The sequence below is a fragment of the Marmota marmota genome, unplaced genomic scaffold (genome assembly GCF_001458135.2).
Source record: "Marmota marmota marmota unplaced genomic scaffold, marMar, whole genome shotgun sequence".
NCBI classification, from domain to species: Eukaryota; Metazoa; Chordata; class Mammalia; order Rodentia; family Sciuridae; genus Marmota; species Marmota marmota.
Window position 1 is genome coordinate 58,622,676 of NW_026000037.1, and position 17,798 is coordinate 58,640,473.

Consider the following 17,798-nt stretch of genomic DNA (forward strand, 5'->3'; position numbering starts at 1 on the left):
TCTTATTTTTAAAAATATTTTTTTAGTTGTAGATGGATGCGATATCTTTATTTATTTATTTTTATGTGGTACTGAGGATCGAACCCAGTGCCTCACGCATGCGAGGCAAGTGCTCTATCACTGAGCTACAATCCCAGCCCTTGAGTATATTCTTAACACAGAATCCAGAGTGGTCTTTTAAAAAAGCAAATCAGATTGTATCTCTCTTGTGCTATATCATTCTTCCATTCAGGATCTTTGCACTGATCATTCATTCCCTTTGCCTGGACATCTCTTTGCCCAGCTATCCCCTAACTAACTCCCTTGCTCCCATCAAGCTTTTGCTCCAACTCAGGGTTTCTCACAAGTGTTGGCCTCCCTGCCTCTGCTTCTTCCTGGCCTCTGATGTTACCTAACAGCTTGCTTGTGGGGTGACGTTCCAGAGTGTGAGAAAGGAAAATCTACTTGTGTTCCCTTAGCCTGGCTATATCATTTGTCTGGAAAGTTCCTCACTAAGATATCTTTGCAGTGCAAGCCTGCTTTTCCTTCAAACTTTTGCTCAAAAGTCACATTTTCAAGGAGGCCTGAGTCAGATGGGGTTAGAAAGCCATTCAATTGTCGGGAACTACCAATAATTCGGTTGTACAATTGCGTGTAAATCACTTGGTTCTTCTAGCCCCAATTAATATATCTTTGGGCACACACAGTATTTTTTTTTGCAAATAGAGTTCTCTGAGAGGGACTTGCTGGTAGGGGTTTCTGTGAGTTGTAGCCATCTGTTTCATCATAATTCAAGGGACAAATATCTAGACAACCATATAATATCCATGCACTCCTCTGGCAGCTGCTTGGGTCATCACAACACCCCTGTCCCTGAGCTTCCCACCTTGGTAAACAGTGTGTGAGGGGGTTGGGGCATGGAGGTTAATGGATGAGGGGAGTGTGACCTTGTAAAGCTGCCCCCAAAGTGAGCTTTGATCTATTCTTATAGCAGAATCTTACTTTTCCCTTCTTTCCTTTCCTCCTCCCTCTCCCCCATCTCCCTTTATTGTTCCTGCCCTACTTTCTTTCCTATTTTTTCCCTTCCTCTTCCTCCCTCCCTCCCTCCCCCCACCTTTCTATCTTGTCCTGGGGATTGTACCCAGGGCACTCTATCACTGAACTATATTTCCAGTTCTTTTTTGTAATTTTCATTTTGAGGCATGGTCTCACTAAGTTGCCTAAGCTGGCCTCGAACTCATAGCCCTCCTGCCTCAACCTTCTGAGTAGCTGGGATTATAGGCACATACCTACATCTGGCCTATAGCAAAATATTTCTCCCCCAGAAAGTTCTGTAGCTCTCTGCCATTTGTCAAGCTACACCAGCAGGAAGGACTCTGATTGTTGAAGACGGGTTGGAACCTGACTTATAGGCACATGTCCTTAGCCACTCTTGTCCTTTTGCTCCTTAGCTGGGAGCTCTATGGAGGTCTGTCTTAGTAGTTTGGCATACAGGTAACATCTTTTATGGGGGTGGATTAGTACAAGAGGGGTAAGTTGTATCTTTCACAGTATTCACAGCAGGAGTGGCCTCCTTGAGATATAGCTGAATGAACATACTCAAGGACCCCCTTTCATTCTTATTTCTTTACCTAATTCTCTTTCCAGGGGCAACATCTGCCTTTCTCATTCACGGATGTTGAGGGTACCTCCATTAACAGTTATCTTCTACTGTGCCCTATGATGGCAAGGCGGGCTCATCTCTAGGCTGTTTTCTCCACCAGGTGTATGGGAGAGGTCTGGAGGTGGTACCACCAAAGGGCTTGGCACCTAATCCTAGACCCCCCCCATGAGGAATTTTGTTGAGAAGAAGGGATGGATATATTATCAGTCAGAGTCGCTAATTCTAAGGGGGCTGTGGATTTCTTTTTCTCTAGGCCCTGGCCAATAATATCATAAGTAATATTATTCATTAGGAATGTGCACTCTCATCTGAAAGCTGGAAGAAGTATGTGGGAACTCCTGGTGGAGACTGTTCTCTGCTGTCTTTGTTTTTTATTTTTGTTTTTGGACTTTAGGGTCTCAAGGTTGAGAGAGCAGGATGATCCATTTATGGCACTTATGCTCTGAAAAACAGAAGAAAAACAGCTTTTCTCTTCTGAGGTGGCAGTTAAAAAAAAAAAAAGTAAATTGTGAAATAACCCAATGAAGGAAGTGGCCTTGGTCTGACTGATGTCTGAACTTTCTTTCCTTGCTCACAAAACATGGTGAGCCTAGGGTCAAGGCTAAGGATGACTTTTGACTTGATGGTGCAGTTGCCAAATATTTTGTACGGGTCGCGGGGTGTGCCTGGTGCAGCTCTCAAAGGTTCCTGACACACCCAATTCCATTCCTCGCTGTTGCTAAACAGTCCTAGAGAAAACACGGTAAATGAAAATGATCAACCTGAGGGAGGCACATTGCTGAGTAGTGGAACAGTGGACAGAGCTGTGAGCTGGTATTGTTTAGACGTTTTTCCCTCCCATGGTTCTGTTTAAAGCTTTTTGATTATTCTAGCTCTTATTGGTCTTTCTAATGAAATTTTATTAGCCCATACTTTAAAATTTCATTTTATTTTTAGATCATGAAATCATTATTATTTTTTGTGGGTGTGTATGTGTGAAAGTTACACCAAGAGAATAAGAAGCAAAAGTCTGCCTTCCTTGTTCCTTCTCTCTCCTGGCATCATCCTGTTGGACGGTCCATTACCCAATGAAATGAACTGCCCCATGGGACAGGCCTCATGAGTGGTGTGGAAGGGGTTTTGAGAGGTTTGAAATCCTCTGAGCCTGGAGTAGTCAGGTCGGGACAGGAAGGATTTGAGCTGGGCCTTCACAGGACTTCTGAGGTCCTGAGGAAGTGAATGAGGAGGGCCTGTGCAGAAAAGGGAATATCAGAAGCAAAATCACAGAGGTGGGAAAAATACCAGGTTGATCTAGGCAATGATGAGTGGCTGAGAGGCTGGGATAGTGAACTGGGCCAGGAGTTTGGCTGTTAGCACACAGGCAGTAAGAGCTGGTTAGAGTAGGGGGCTGGTCGTTTCCTGGGTGGTTGATGGTCTCCAAAGTTCCTGCCCTTCCTGTTTACATATATTACCCTTTCCCTTAAGAACTGGAGTCTCTCCTTTCCCTTTCCCTTAAATCTGGTCTGGCTTCAGGGACTTTCTTGACTGTTGCAGAAATGACATTCTGAGCCAGGAATGGTGATGCACTCCTGTAATCCCAGAGGCTCGGGAGGCTGAGGCAGGAGGATCATTGGTTCAATGCCAGCCTCAGCAACTTAGTGAGGCCCTAAGCAACTCAGTGAGATACTATCGCTAAATAAAATATAAAAAGGGCTGGGCGTGTGGCTCAGTGGTTAAGTGCCCCTGGGGGTTCAATCCCTAGTATCACAATTAAAAAAAAAAAAAAAAGGAAATGACATTCTGAGATTTCTCAGGCTAGGAAGTCTTGCAGCTTCCTCCTGGCTCAATCTTGGGATGCTCCTTCTTAAAACCCAGATGCCATGTGAGAAGTTCAGCACACACAGAGGGGACTTTTTTTTGGCACTTGGGTTGACAGCTTCAGCTGAGCACTTCCATAGGATCAGAGCAGAAAGGACAAAAATGGGATCCTTGATTACATACCTAACTTGCTGAATCAAATCCAACTCTGACTTTCAGTTGTAGGAGCCGGTAAATTAGTTTTATTGTTCTTCGCCAGTGTGGGCTTATTTTTCTGTTTCTTGCAACTAAATGCATTCTAAATGATAAATAGAAGTATTGTGTGATTAAATAGTTCCGGTTTTCACTTTTCTTTTCTTCTCTGCTATGCTAGGGGGGAACCAGGGCCTCACACTCACTAGCCAAGCACTCTACCACTCTTAACTATGTGATCAAGGGGAGCCTCTGAACTGACTTCCTTATCTATCTTTGAAGGATTTTTTTTTTTTTTTTTTTTTTTTTTGTGGCTGATCTTATTCTAAAGTGTCCCTAATTCTTTTGCTCCAAATGAAAGTATTTTCTTCTTCTGGACCTTGTTCTATGCACATTGAGGTTTCTCTCTCCTTGAACTGTCAACTACCTACACAACATTTCAGAACCATTTCCTTTCCATTTGCTTTGTACATTAAAGCCATTCCATCCTTTATTTTATGTATAGTACTTGTGATAATGTTGTCAAGTGTGAACCTTTTCTCTATAATGCCCCTTTCACTAAAAAACTTAGCGGGGGGCGGGGGGTGGTCCTTGTTGGAAAATGCAAGTATCTAGTCACAGAAAATGTTTTTAGGAAATGCCCGCCCCCATACACTGCCAATGAAGCAAGTAAATTAGCTCTTAGTTAAAACATCAGCATTGATAAGAATTTGGATGGAATGAATATTTCAGGGATTTTTAAGGAGATAGTTGGGAATTTTCTTAATTCTGGAACGTAATGATTCAAAAGGTGTGTTGGTTTTCTGAAATAAAACAAATCTCATGTCCAAAACAGCTGGGATCATTAACCTAGAGTAAATAATGTCTTGGGCTCTAAGAATCTCCGCAGTCGCCATCCTCTTGGTCACAACTGGAGGGAAGACCCTCATTCTTTCATTCTCACGATATTGTGATGGCAGGGTGGGAGGCCATGCCTGGTTAGGAAGCTCTAGTTTAGAGACATAAGCCTCATAAATACAGCTGCCAAGCCAGATACACCTGTCTGTACCCATCCTGCCACAGGGGTGCCTCTGCATCTAACCCTCAAGTTAAGGGGACCAGAACAGCACCTACCTTGGTACTTTACTCCTGTAAATATAGTCCAGCCCAGTCTGAGAGCATGTAGGAGTAGGAGACCTGAGTTCCAGGGAATCTTTGACGTTTAACTCTTTGACCTTGGGAGAGTCATTGAAGACACAGTTTTCACATGTATAAAATGACCCCCACTCATAATGCTATGGAAGCAAATCAGGCAATGAAACAGGTCTTTGAAGACAGAGAAGCCCTAGGTCTGTAGGTCTCAACCTCTTTGTGATCTCAGACTTTTTCAAAGACAGGCATTTTGGGTGGAATCCTTAAAGCCATTAAAGGTGAACACCAGTTAAAAAGAAAGCCAGATTTGGCAAATTGCCTTGAAATAGTTCTCTCTCTAAATCATAAGTGCAGAGGCCTATTGTCTTCTATTAGCCCAAGTAACTTTTGAAGGGAAAAGAATGAAAGAGTAAATAGTAATAATATATAGTAATACATACAGAGAAGAGCAACTGGAGGAGAAGCCCCCTGTGGCTGCTCTGCAAACTTGTCCATGTAGCATGCTGGGGACACAGCAATTATTTGGTTAATTTGATGGTTATAGACAGACATAGATAATTGCAAGGGGAAATATTAGCTCTGGGACATGATTTGCCCAGATTGACTGTCTAGAATGGTCTAATCATCAAGCTAACTAGCAAACCTTCATGTCACTCGAGTCTAGAGAGTTGTGGCTGGTTTTATGTCATTGACAGCAATCTTTAGAAACACATAGTCTTCCTTAGTGAGCTCCATTTAGAGAGAATGTTACACAAAATTTCTAGGCCCTCATTGTATTTCCAGCTGAGGGTGCATATTCTCAATGTTGTCCATACATTTAGTTATGGATTATTTAGCCCTACCACATATTTCAAACTCTCATTTCCCCTGTTTCATTCATTAGTGATGGGATGAAGATAATGGCCTACAATCATAGTCTTCATAAAAAAGAAAAAGGAAATTGGTTGGTTCCTCTTTTATTTATTCATCTTCTCTGACTTCCTAAATTTCCCAAATTGCCTTCTGGGTGTGTGCCCACCAGGGTGGTTGGCATTCTATTGATGTGGGAGTCCATTTCCTGCTCGCTGGGTCTTCTAACTGGAGTGCCACATTGCTTTCTTTAAATTAAACCTCTCAGAACAGCCCAGCTGAGAGTTAGAGTAGTTGTACTTTCCGACCGACTTTCATTCAATGTAGATTCACTGCAGTTCCCTGTTCTCTGGCGTTAAAATGGCGGCCTATTATCCTAAGGGTGGGAGAAAGCACAGTAAAAAGCAAAAACATAAAGTAACTCTGCAGTGTATTGTTCTCGGGGCAAAAGGGTTTCAAATCTAACAGCACAACAAAAGAGGGAAGAGAAAGTGCTTTTTGTTGCCTTAGAGGAAAAAACTCCCTCTTTGCCACCCCTCCCCTGCCTTCTTGGAAAAGATGAAGGACTTTTTACAAGGTTGAAAAAAGGAGCAAGGAAATATGGTTCCATTCCCATGTCGGGACCTGCTATTTCCTGGTGGGTACAGAAGGGCACTTGCACATGTTCAGTCAATTATAGGAAAGAGGCATTTACTAGCAAAAGCTGGGCCTGCTTGGAACAAGGTATAAGGTCTTCCTTTCCCTTCAAACCTAAAATGACAGTGTGGTAGAGGGGAGTTTGTTCATTCTGTTCTAATTTTTACTGCATTCTTGCTTTAAATCACCCTCCCTTGATGGTAAATGCCTTCCTAGTACAAAGAGTGCTACATACACTTGGCATTAGAAAAACTGTAGCTTTCAGATTTGTGGGGAGATCTGGGATTTAAATTCAAATTCAGGTAATTAGAAAAAAGACCATTAATATGGTTCACACGAATCAGTTTATTTTTCCAAGTGTGTAAAAGAGGTGACTCTGAGGCAAACTGCACAGTCCTAATGTGGCCAGCTGCTGGTGAGTCTGGGCAGAAGCAGAACGACACTATAAAGGGCCAGTGTGTCTTGTTGCCTTGTTGGGTTGTCCCCACATTGATGCGTGGACATGGCCTGTGTGCCCTGGTGTGTGGAAACAGGGCATTCAGGTAGAAGAGGAGGACATTGTTGGATCTGGCAGCTGAAACCTGCAACACCATCCTTCCGATTGCATGGAGTGTATAGTCTCAGTGGGAGGCCAGCCAATTTGCTGTCTGCTGCTGAGTGTGGGTGAGGAAGTGGGAGGAAAGAACTGGGTGATGAGAGAGTAGGAGGACAAAGAGAATCCGTGCAGGGTGGAAAATATGTCGAAGGGTCTGAGGAAAAGGCGAGTGAGGACCAATTTAAAATATTCACTTAAAGGACCCCACCCCCCCATCTTAAAATATTCAACTTAGAGGATCCTGGTGTTCTGTGGTCCTAAATTCATGGCACACAGGGTCGTCCATATGTTGTCACTTCATCTCCCACTGGGGGCACCTGCTTTCTTTGTCTTTCACCCTGGGGATAGGAGTAGCTTCCTTTTATCTCTCAGCTCCCTCTTCATCTGTGGGAGGGATTCCCTTCTTTAGGCTCTTTGTATCATAGGATGTGCAAGTTGATATATGTTTAAGTAACATAATAATGAAAATAATTTAAATCAGCTTTGGGATCTATATGAAAGTAGTTTCTGTCTATTGGTTGGATCTTGGCTGATACCAGCTAGAATTATTATTTCTAAAGAACTTATGAGGCAACTGAGGCTTATGTAGGTTAAATAGCTTGTCCAAGGTCATCACAACTAGCAAATGATGAAATCACTATTCAAAATATGAGACCGCAAAGCCCATATTCTCAATATACTGCTATGTGGCCTCTCAGGATGAGTATGGGATAATTCAGAGAAAGGAAGAAAAATATTTTCATGCATGAAACAGTGGTAATGAAAATAGTGGTGTGAAAAGGTTACTTTGACCTCAAGTAATCCCTGGTAGGGTGCCTGGTGTTCTGTGGTCTTAAATCTTAGGGAATTAATTCAACTCAGACACTGATGCTTGTCTTTTATTATTCCTCATTTTCTTGGTCAATCACAAGGGGTTACTTTTTCCACTCATCTAGCTGTAGTTTGTGAAAATGTGTCCTGAGCTTTGTGTTAGAACTCAGGTTGCTATAGAAACCTTTGACTGGAGGCAAATTGATCATGAAGGTTTATTAATGAGAATTTCCCTGTACTACCTCTGGGTCCAGTCTGTGTGAGAATTCAAGAAAGACTCATTAGTGTTTTATTTTAGTCAGGGTTCTCCAGAGAGGCAGAATCAAGAGGATGTATGTGTCTGTGTGTGTATGTACACACACACTTAACATTTGAAAGATAGAGGGCAGTGGTTCTCAAGGAGTGGCCCCTGGAGCAGCAATATCCAGTATCAGGGAATTGTTAGAAATGAAAATTTGGGGGCCTCATCCCAGATCTACTGAATTAGAAATTCTGGAGATGGGACCTAGAACTCTTGTGTTTGTTTTTCTGATCCTAAGGATTGAACCCAGGCCTCAAGCATGCTAGGCTAGTGCTCTTAGCACTGAGCTACATCTCCAGCTTGCCTCCCCCTTTTAAAATTTTATTTTGAAATAAGATTTTGCTATGTTGTACATCTCTCATCAATTTAATGTCGGTAACTTGAACTTATGAGCCTCTTGCCTCAGCCTCCTGAGTTCTGGGATTACAGCGATGTGCTACCATAGCTGGTTCAGAACTCCTGTTTTAACAAGCCCTCCCAGCCGACTCTGATGCATGCTCAAACTTGAAACCAGTGATCTAGGGTAGGCTATAACAGTGTTTGTCAAACTGGGATCCATGGAGCCCCTATGGTTAGCAAATGTATTCTTAGGGATATGAGATTTTGCTAGAAAAATAAAAAATGAAATGTTTTATTTTGATAAAATTTCAAAAAATCTAATATAAATGTATTCTAGATACTCTGAGTTGTCAATCTATAAACAAGTACTGCCTGATTCCTTTGTCCATAGTTCATGTGTGTATTCGTTTTTATATTAATGTAGAATAGAATTACTTTGCCATGCATTAATGAGACAGATGCATTTGTGTCAAGTAAATGATGCTGTTGTGGGAGTTTGAACACAGAAAAATGATGGAGAATTGAAGTGTCATTAGTATGACATTATACGCAAGTCACACTCGAGGGACCTATGTCACATCTGCCAATAATTCTGCAAGCCTGGTTCAGTTTTAGCAAACAGCATCATTTCTCATCAATTTAATGTTGGTAACTTGATTTTTATTGGTTTAATAGGTTTGAATATGTTTAATCTGTAAGTTAATTTTGACTTTATAGTTACTTGTATATATAAACCTAAGGACTTTAAAGTGAAATTTACATTTGCATGTAGATTAACATAATAATGAAAATATTAGGGGGTCTGTACAAATTTGTTTCTTTTGAAAGGAATCTGTGTTTTTTTTTTCCTATTAGTAAGAACAGGTTAATTAATGCAGCAATTAAAAAAAGTTAATTAACAGAAGTTGTTAATTCACTCAGACACCCAAGCTGACGTGTCATTTTGGCTTGTGGATTCTTTTTAAAAATATTTTATTGAGGTTGTTCTGGTGGTGAGGGCGTGTAGTTGCTTTCGGATTTCGGACAGCCCTGGGTGCTGCGAGCTGAAGGACCCAGCACAGGGGAACTGGCGCTGGCAAAGGAGAGTTAGAAAGCACTTTCAGTTATCATGGTCCCCTGAGAACTGTGTGGATTGCAAGAAATCCTTCAGGATTTGCTTTGGTGGAAATCGAAGATCCTAGAGATACAGAAGATGCAGTACAATAACTTTATTTCATTTTTTTTAATGTGGTGCTGAGAATCGAACCCAGTGCCTCACGCATGGTAGGCAAGCGTGCTACCACTTGGGCCACATCCCCAGCCTGGAGATCTTGTTTTGATAGACGACCTGCCTTCGTCCCTTTGATCCCAATGACAGATTCTATGAGTGTGGGGAGAAGGGACACTCGGTCGAGATTGCCCTCACTGTTGCTGATGAAGAAGAAGCAGTCTTGATGGCCTACTCCACTCAGAGGAAGGCCATGTTCTCGCCCACCCAGCAGGAGCAGGGGATGCGGGACAAGATCAGCATGTCCTCCGCCATCATCTGTGTCTCTTCTAGATCAAGATCAGGTGCACTCAGAAGATCTAGGTCTGGTTCTATGAAAGGATTGAGGTCAAGATCAAGATCCAGGGCTCTATCACCACCAAGAAGCAGCTGATCAAAGTCCAGATCTCCATCTCTAAAAAGAAGTCATCCCCCATCAGAAAGTCCAGCAGAAGTGGGAGAGAATGGGACCAAAGTTCTCAAGTTCACCCTTCAGGAAAAAGTTGTTTCATTTACAGTATTATGAGAGATTGGTGAGGTCTGTGAAAAGTAACCTAGGAAGGATATTTCAACCAGCTGATCAAATAGATCTGAATCATGACTCTGTAAATTGACAGCAGTAAGATAACATGTTTTTTTAGATGTATTAACATTTTATGGCCTGAAAATGGGCTTTTATTTGGCACATTTAAATAAAATGCTTCTAACTAAAATATTTTATTGATATATAATCTATATACCATCAAATAGCCATTTTAAAGTATGTAATAGGTTTTAGTATGTTTACATAGTTGTGCAGATGAATCTATCACCGCTATCTAATACTAGAACATTTTCGTCACCCCAAAAAGAAATTCTGTAGCTACTAACAGTTAATCCTCACTTTCCCTACTTCCTAGTCCCCAGCAACCACTAATTGCTTTCTATCTGTATGGATTTACCTGATCTGAGTATTTCATATATGTAGTCATACAATATGAAACCTTTTGTGTCTGGATTCTGTCACCTAGCATACTGTTTTCAAGGCTCATCCATGTTGCAGTGTTTATTAGAACTGCATTCTTTTTTTTTTGTACTGGGAAAACCCAGGGTGCTTAATTACTGAACTCACATCCCCAGCCCTTTTTTATTATATTTTTATTTAAAGACAGGATCTTGCTAAGCTGCTTAGGGCCTCACTAAGTTGCTGAGGCTGGCTTTGAACTTGTGATCCTCCTGCCTCAGCTTCTTGAGCTGCTGGGATTACAGGTATGCACCACCATGCCAGGTAGAACTGCGTTCTTTTTTATTGCTGAATAATATTCCATTGTGTGGATACACAACATTTATTTATTCATGTATTAATTGCTAGGTATTTGGGTTGTTTCTACCTCTTGGGAATTGTGAATAATGCTGCTATAATAATGCATGTATAAGTTTTGTGTGAATTTATGTTTTTAATTTTCTTTAGTGAAAATATGCCTAGGAGTAAAATTGCTAAGTCATAAGATAACCTATGTTTAACATTTAAAATTTTTTTTTAGTTGTAGTTGGACACAATACCTTTATTTTATTTATTTATTTATTTTTACGTGGTGCTGAGTATTGAACCCAGTGCCTTGCATGTGCTAGGAGAGCACTCTACTGCTGAGCCACAACCCCAGCTCTATGTTTACTTTTTTGAGAAACTGACCAACTATTTTCCATAGTACCTATAGGTTACAATTTCTGTGTCCTCCCCAATACTTGTTATTGTCTTGTCTTTTTAATTATAGTCATCCTAATGGGTGTGAAGTGGTTTGGATTCATATTTTCTTGTTCACTAATGAAGTTGGGCATCTTTTAATGTGTTTATTTGCCAGTTGTATATCTTTTTTTGAGAAATGTCCATTCAAATCCTCTTGTTTATTTTTTAATTTTTTTAAAGAATTTTTAAAAATATTTATTTTCTAGTTCTCGGCGGACACAACATCTTTCTTTGTATGTGGTGCTGAGGATCGAACCCGGGCCGCACGCATGCCAGGCGAGTGCGCTACCGCTTGAGCCACATCCCCTGCCCTTATTTTTATTCTTAAATTTTTTGTAGTGTTGGGGAATCAAACCTAGGGCCTGGTAGTGCCTGCTAGGCATGTTATATACCAATGAGTTACATCCCCAATGAGTTACTTGCCTTTTTATTATGGACAATTTTTATTGTAACAATTTACATTTTCTGGATGCTAAAACATTATCAGATACATGATTTGAAAACATTCTTTCCCATTCTTTTCATTTTGTTGATAATGTCCTTTGATGCCTCAAAGCTTTTAATTTTTGAAGTCCAATTTAGCTATTTTAATGTGGTTGCTTAAGTTATAGATGCCACGGCTAAGAAACTTGTTGAGTGTCCATGAAAACCATAGTAATATAAGTCTTATGGCAAAATGTGCCCTGACTTTAGAGCTTTCACCTGGAGGGCTCACATTTCACTGGGTGCAGAATGCCACATGGTTTTACCTAACTTGAGAGGGCAGAGAAGTGCAAATCTTACCATGGATCTGGAAATGGGGAAAGCCAGAAATATTTAATAAGTAGCACCATAATTTACCTCACATTTGGAAAAAAAAAAACTTGGAATCACCACTTATTTTTTTTTCTTAAGACTCTAAAGATCTATCTTTGAAAATAGGGCCAGATTTTATGTCCTTACCTTTTGTCAAGGGACATAGTCACATGAAAAGTTTGACATCTTCAGCAAGTTTGGGCCAAAGTATACTGTCTCTTATGTTATTTGATGTTTTTTACAGAAGGAAATGCATGGTAATTCTTAGGATTTAGTAACAGGAAGACATTTATTTCTAGATAAACTATGTGCTTCCCTTTTATTTTAGACTAAAAAATACTTTTCTATTTTTATGTTTGTTGCTAGGAAGCTCAGAGCTGACGTTAATGACCATCTCATATCTCTTCAGTATTAACACTCTCTTCTTCAAATATTAAAATTTTGTTTCAAATGTTTTTTAACTGTTTGATGCTATTTTGGGGGAGAGCCAGGCAGGTAGTATATAAGTTACAAATAAATGACATATTTTATTATTTTTTACAAATACAGTACTTGGGGAAATATGCCTAATTTAAAAATATTACAGGTCATTCTACTATGTTCATGTATCAAAACTACAGTAATAAATTTAAAACAAAACTGGTGCAACATGAGTAAGGGTTTGGAAAAAGGGATAAAGGCACTCTTTATTGTTAGATACTTTGGTAATATTTTCAATTTATGCTTTTGTATGTATGGAGTAGTTTGGTAATTATATCATAGGTCTGAAAAATGTGCATGCTGTTAGACTCAAAATAAACTTCTGGGTATTTATCTTAAGAAAATAATTTGAGATGCAGGTGAGGATTAGTAGTAAGACAGTAGCTAATGATTTTGAAGCTCCTGGTTCTGCTTTATGGCTATTATCTCATTTAAAAGGTAGGCACCACTATTATTCCACTTAATAGATGAGAAACCTGAGGCTCAAAGAGATTAAACACATCTCTTGGGTTTAGTGCTGAAAGTCTGCTTCCAGGAAATCCCTTAATCCTGAGCAAATGAGATAGCTGGTCGCCCTGTTCCTGTGCTGGGGGGCACTGTCCTCTCGTGTCCCTCCATTCAGGCTCTCCCTGAGCCAAAGCACTGCCATTTTCTCCAGGTGAGGTCGGTTCTTCATAACCCCTAACCCAGCATGCAGAGGCAGAGGTGAAGCAATTCACATCAGTATTTACTCCAGGGCTAAAGTACCAATGAGAAATGTTTGTTCTTTTTCAGAAATATATATATTGTTTAATTTTTTTAAATTCTAATTTGTTATTTCAGAAATATTTTGTTTGGAAGCCCAGTGGTACCAGGATCACTCTCTTTTATTTTGCTCTGAGCTGTCCTGAATGGCCTTGAACATCCTCCATTTTCTTATCTATAGGAGGGCTATGAGTATTTTTGCTGAGAGTACATTTCTTTAATATTCCTGGGTCATAATGTATTTCTCTAGGGTATGTTAGAAGCCTACCCGCCAGCCTTTCATGGTGACTTACCTTAGGTAGCATTTTGTAAAAAGTTGGCTGGGTTTTGCTTATGTAACTTAAAAAATGGAATCCATTGAAACAATCTATTTCTTCCTATCTTTCTAAATTGCTGTTTGAACTGGTCAATTTGCCAAATCTTGGCTCTTGTTTCAAATTATACATCATCCTTCTTACATGGTTTGATTGACATAACAAACTTTTATTTAAAATGTACACAGAATATTAAACCCTATTGGTTATTCATAATATTTTCAATGTAATGCCATTGCACATGTATAACTTTTTCCTTAAACTTGATACATCAAAAGATTTCTCCGCTAATTTGCACAAACGTCATCCTTACCCATCAATTTCCCCTGAAAAGTGACACATAGTTGGCCCAAATCACTTAAACAAAAGTGTCTTTGATCTATTACAAAAAGAAAAAAAAAAAAAGCAACATAAGGAGCTGGGGATATAACTCAGCGGTAGAGCACTTACTTAGCGTTCATGAACCCCTGGTTTTGATTGTCAGCACCATGAAAATGAATAAATACAATATTTCTAAAAAAAAGAAAGTAAAAATTTAAGAACCAAACTCCATTCCCAAGCTGCGGTAAGATTGTTAGACAGAACTGAAGATTCAAGGCTCAGGGTTGTGTTAGCGATGTTGAATTGTATGTGCTCCTTACAAAAATGGAAAAGGGACATCATTATTTACCAGAATGGATTAAAAAAATTATTCTCCTTTTGCAACATCTGCCTGCTTAGGAAAAACTGATCTCATTGAGCAAAATTTCTCCAGGCAACTTACTCTAACTCCTTAGATGGCTTCAGTATAGTACAAATTTTTCCTTTACAAGCTCTTAAAATTTCTTTCTCTAAAAAAAAAAAGTAACATTTTCTTCAAAATATGAATGGAAGATACCCTCCCCTGTGGGCTAATTTATTGAGCTGATGATATTGGTGGTACAGGGCCAATGATTTTGATCTTTCCTGTAGACACTTGGCTGTTATAGACAAATAGGAAGAAAAATTAGGTGAAGAGAAAGTTTGCCACATCAGGTTCTGGTGGGGGTCAACTTCGCATCTTCAACTTTGATACACCAAAATATTTCTCCAGTAAATTCTTTTTTACAGTACCCTGGGCCTGCCTTTCGGGGGACTAGGATCCCTGGCTGTCTTGTACATCTCTCTCATGGGCCCTTAAGAAGCCTATCTGTTCCCCTTCCATTTCTTTTTGGTGAGATGCCATGGTTCTGATACTAATGACTCAGGTTGTTAGTTTCTTTTAATTTCTAACCTTATCCCCCCCCATTTTTTCCTCTCAGAGCCAAGATAGCTATATTTATTTTATTTTTTATTTGTCCTTTTTATATATACATGACAGTGGAGTGTATTTTGACACTTTATACATACATGGAGTATAACTCCAATTCCTGGGGTTGTACGTGATGTGGAGTTTCACTGGTCATATATTCATATATGAACATAGGAATGTTATGTTTGATTAATTCTATTACCTTTCTTATTCCCATCCCTTGTCCCTTGCCTTCATCTCCCTTTGTATAATCCAATGAACTTCTATCCCCTATTCTTTATTGTGTGTTAGCATCTACATATCAGAGAGAACATTTGGCCTTTGTTTTTTTGAGATTGGCTTATTTCACTTAGCATGATAATCTCCAGTTCCATCCATTTGCTGGCAAATGCCATAATTTCATTTTTCTTTATGGCTGAGTAATATTCCATTGTGTATATATACCACATTTTCTTTCTCCATTCATTTGTTGAAGGGCACCTAGGTTGGTTCCATAGCTTGGCTATTGTGAAGTAAGCTGCTATAAACATTGATGTGGCCATTAGAGTAGTATGCTGATTTTAAGTCCTTTGGGTATATGCTAAGGAGTGGGATAACTGGGTCAAATGGTAGTTCCATTCCAAGTTTTCTGAGGAATCTCCATTCTACTTTCCATAGAGGTTGTATCAATTTGCAGTCCTACCAGCAATGTATGAGTGCACATTTTCCCCCACAAGGATAACTATATTTAGAAGAAATACTAGGCCCTTTCTAAGTGTGTAAGATCCACTTTTCTTCTTTTTCTTCTCCTTCTCCTTTGACAATACTGGGCATTAAACCCAGGGCTTTGCATATGCTAGGCAAGTGTTCTACCACTGAGCTACATCCCCAGTTCTTAAAAAAATTATTTTGAGGCAGAGTCTCACTAAGTTACCCAGGCTGGCCTCAAACTTGTGATTGTCCTGCCTCAGATACTTGGGAGAGCAGCTGGAATTACAGGTGTGCACCACCATTCCCTGCTCTGCTTTGCTTTAAACCATTGCTATCAGAGGACCAAGACTAAGGCCACTGGATCTAATTGTCCTCTCTCTATGCACTTCCAAATATCTGTTTTTTTGCCCATCTCCTTTCCCGTGTCACATCTGAGAATCACAAGTGGCCATATTTTCCCCATAGTTAATATTATTCCTCTGCATCTTCTATTCTCTCTGCCCTGTCTTCTTTTTATCTTTCTTTCTTTTTTTTTGGAGTGTGTTTAATAATAATTTATATTTATTTTTCCTTTTTTCTCTTTCCACAATGTTTATTGGCACATCGTAGTTGTGCGTAATGATGGGATTATTTTGGTTACATTCTCATACATGTTCATCATATAACAATATAATTCATCCACTATTTACTCCCCAACATTTTCCCCCTTCCTTTCTTCCTCCCCTCTCTTGGACCTCTTCCTTTACTGATCTCCCTTTGATTTTCATGAAATCCCTGCCCTGCCCCACCTTTCTTTTCCTTTTTACTCTCTAGCCTCCACATATACAGGAAAGCATACAACCCTTATCCCTGCCCTCTTTCTCTTGTATCTTCAGTTATTGTGTCTTTTTTTTTTTTGTTGTTGTTGTTATTAGGGATTGAATCCAGGGATACTTAACCACTGAGCCACATCCCCAGCCCTTTTTAATATTTTATTTAGAGGTAGGGTCTCCCTGAGTTGCTTAGGGTCTCACTAAGTTGCTGAGGCTGGCTTTGAACTTGAGATCCTCCTGCCTCAGCCTTCTGAGCTGCTGGGATTACAGGCATGTGTCTCTCTTCCTTCTCCACTGAAGCCTTCTTGGCCTACAATTTGGTTCAGCTTCCTCCTTTAAAGAAGAAAACTGCTCCAATGTTGCTGTGCTTTTAAGTTCCTCCCCAGCCCCTTCATTACCAAGCTCCCCCTGTCTGACTTCAGACATTCAAGGCTTCCATTCCTCAAGTACATGGTACTCTCCAGGTGGGAAGGACCTTGCTCCTCTGCTCTTTGCTCTTCTTTACCCAAATCTCTTTCCTTCCACAGGAAACACCTTCATTCTCAGGATAATCTCCCCAGTCCCTACGCCCCATGACACTGTGCTCAATCAGAGAGGTATAATTGGAAATCAAGTTTTCCCTTGGGATAGTGACCGCTGGGACAAGTAGTTAGCCAGGTTCCTCCATTGATTGGCCTGTTAAACTTAAGCATATTCCAAGGACAGACATTAACTGGGGCTGAGGATTGTGAATAATTATGTCTAAAATCACATTAAGAAAGGAAACAGTTCTTTGTTTAGCAAGGGGCTTAGTCCTGTTGTGGGGAGTTGTTGGGCTTCCATTATTATGTGGCTTAGCATTTAGCTTCTGTCCATTTAATTTCCACCTTTGGCTTAATTAGGGGAAGGGAGTGAGGGAAAGATCTACTGTATAGAAGAGAAGCCACACCAGTCTTTAGTAGACCTTTTGTTACTCAAGGGGGCTCTGGGTATTCCATTGAATGTAAAGATTTTTTTTTCCTGTTTCATTTATTGTTGTGTTTCTCTCTGAGCGTACTGTGAATACTTAGTGGGAACAGTTCTTCCTGACTACTCTAGGATGCTAGGAATCCTCATGTTTCCCTCATGACCCAATGGTCCCTGGGGGCCCACAAGCAAAAAAGGTTGAGAAAATGATATTTTCCTATAAATGTCTACAGATTGTGTCAGACAGGATCTAAGATGATCCTAACCCACCCACACCTTTACATAATTTCCTCTCCCAGAAGGTGGGCGTAACCTGGGAATATGATTATAGTAGGGCTATAGAATATGATAAGGCAGAAAGGAGGTTACCCTGTGGATTTGACCTAGTCAGGTGAGCCCTTTAAAAGCAGAGTTTGCTCTGGCTGGTTCCCAAAGGGAAAGTCAGAAATTTGAAACAAAGGAAGGTTTTGACATACTGTTGCTG

General features: G+C 40.1%; 1 pseudogene; it reads left to right on the top strand.

Annotated features, from left to right (window-relative positions):
* The first annotated feature begins 6,749 nt into the window (after positions 1–6,749).
* Positions 6,750–10,022, top strand: LOC125619320 (annotated as a pseudogene).
* The last annotated feature ends 7,776 nt before the right edge of the window (positions 10,023–17,798 follow it).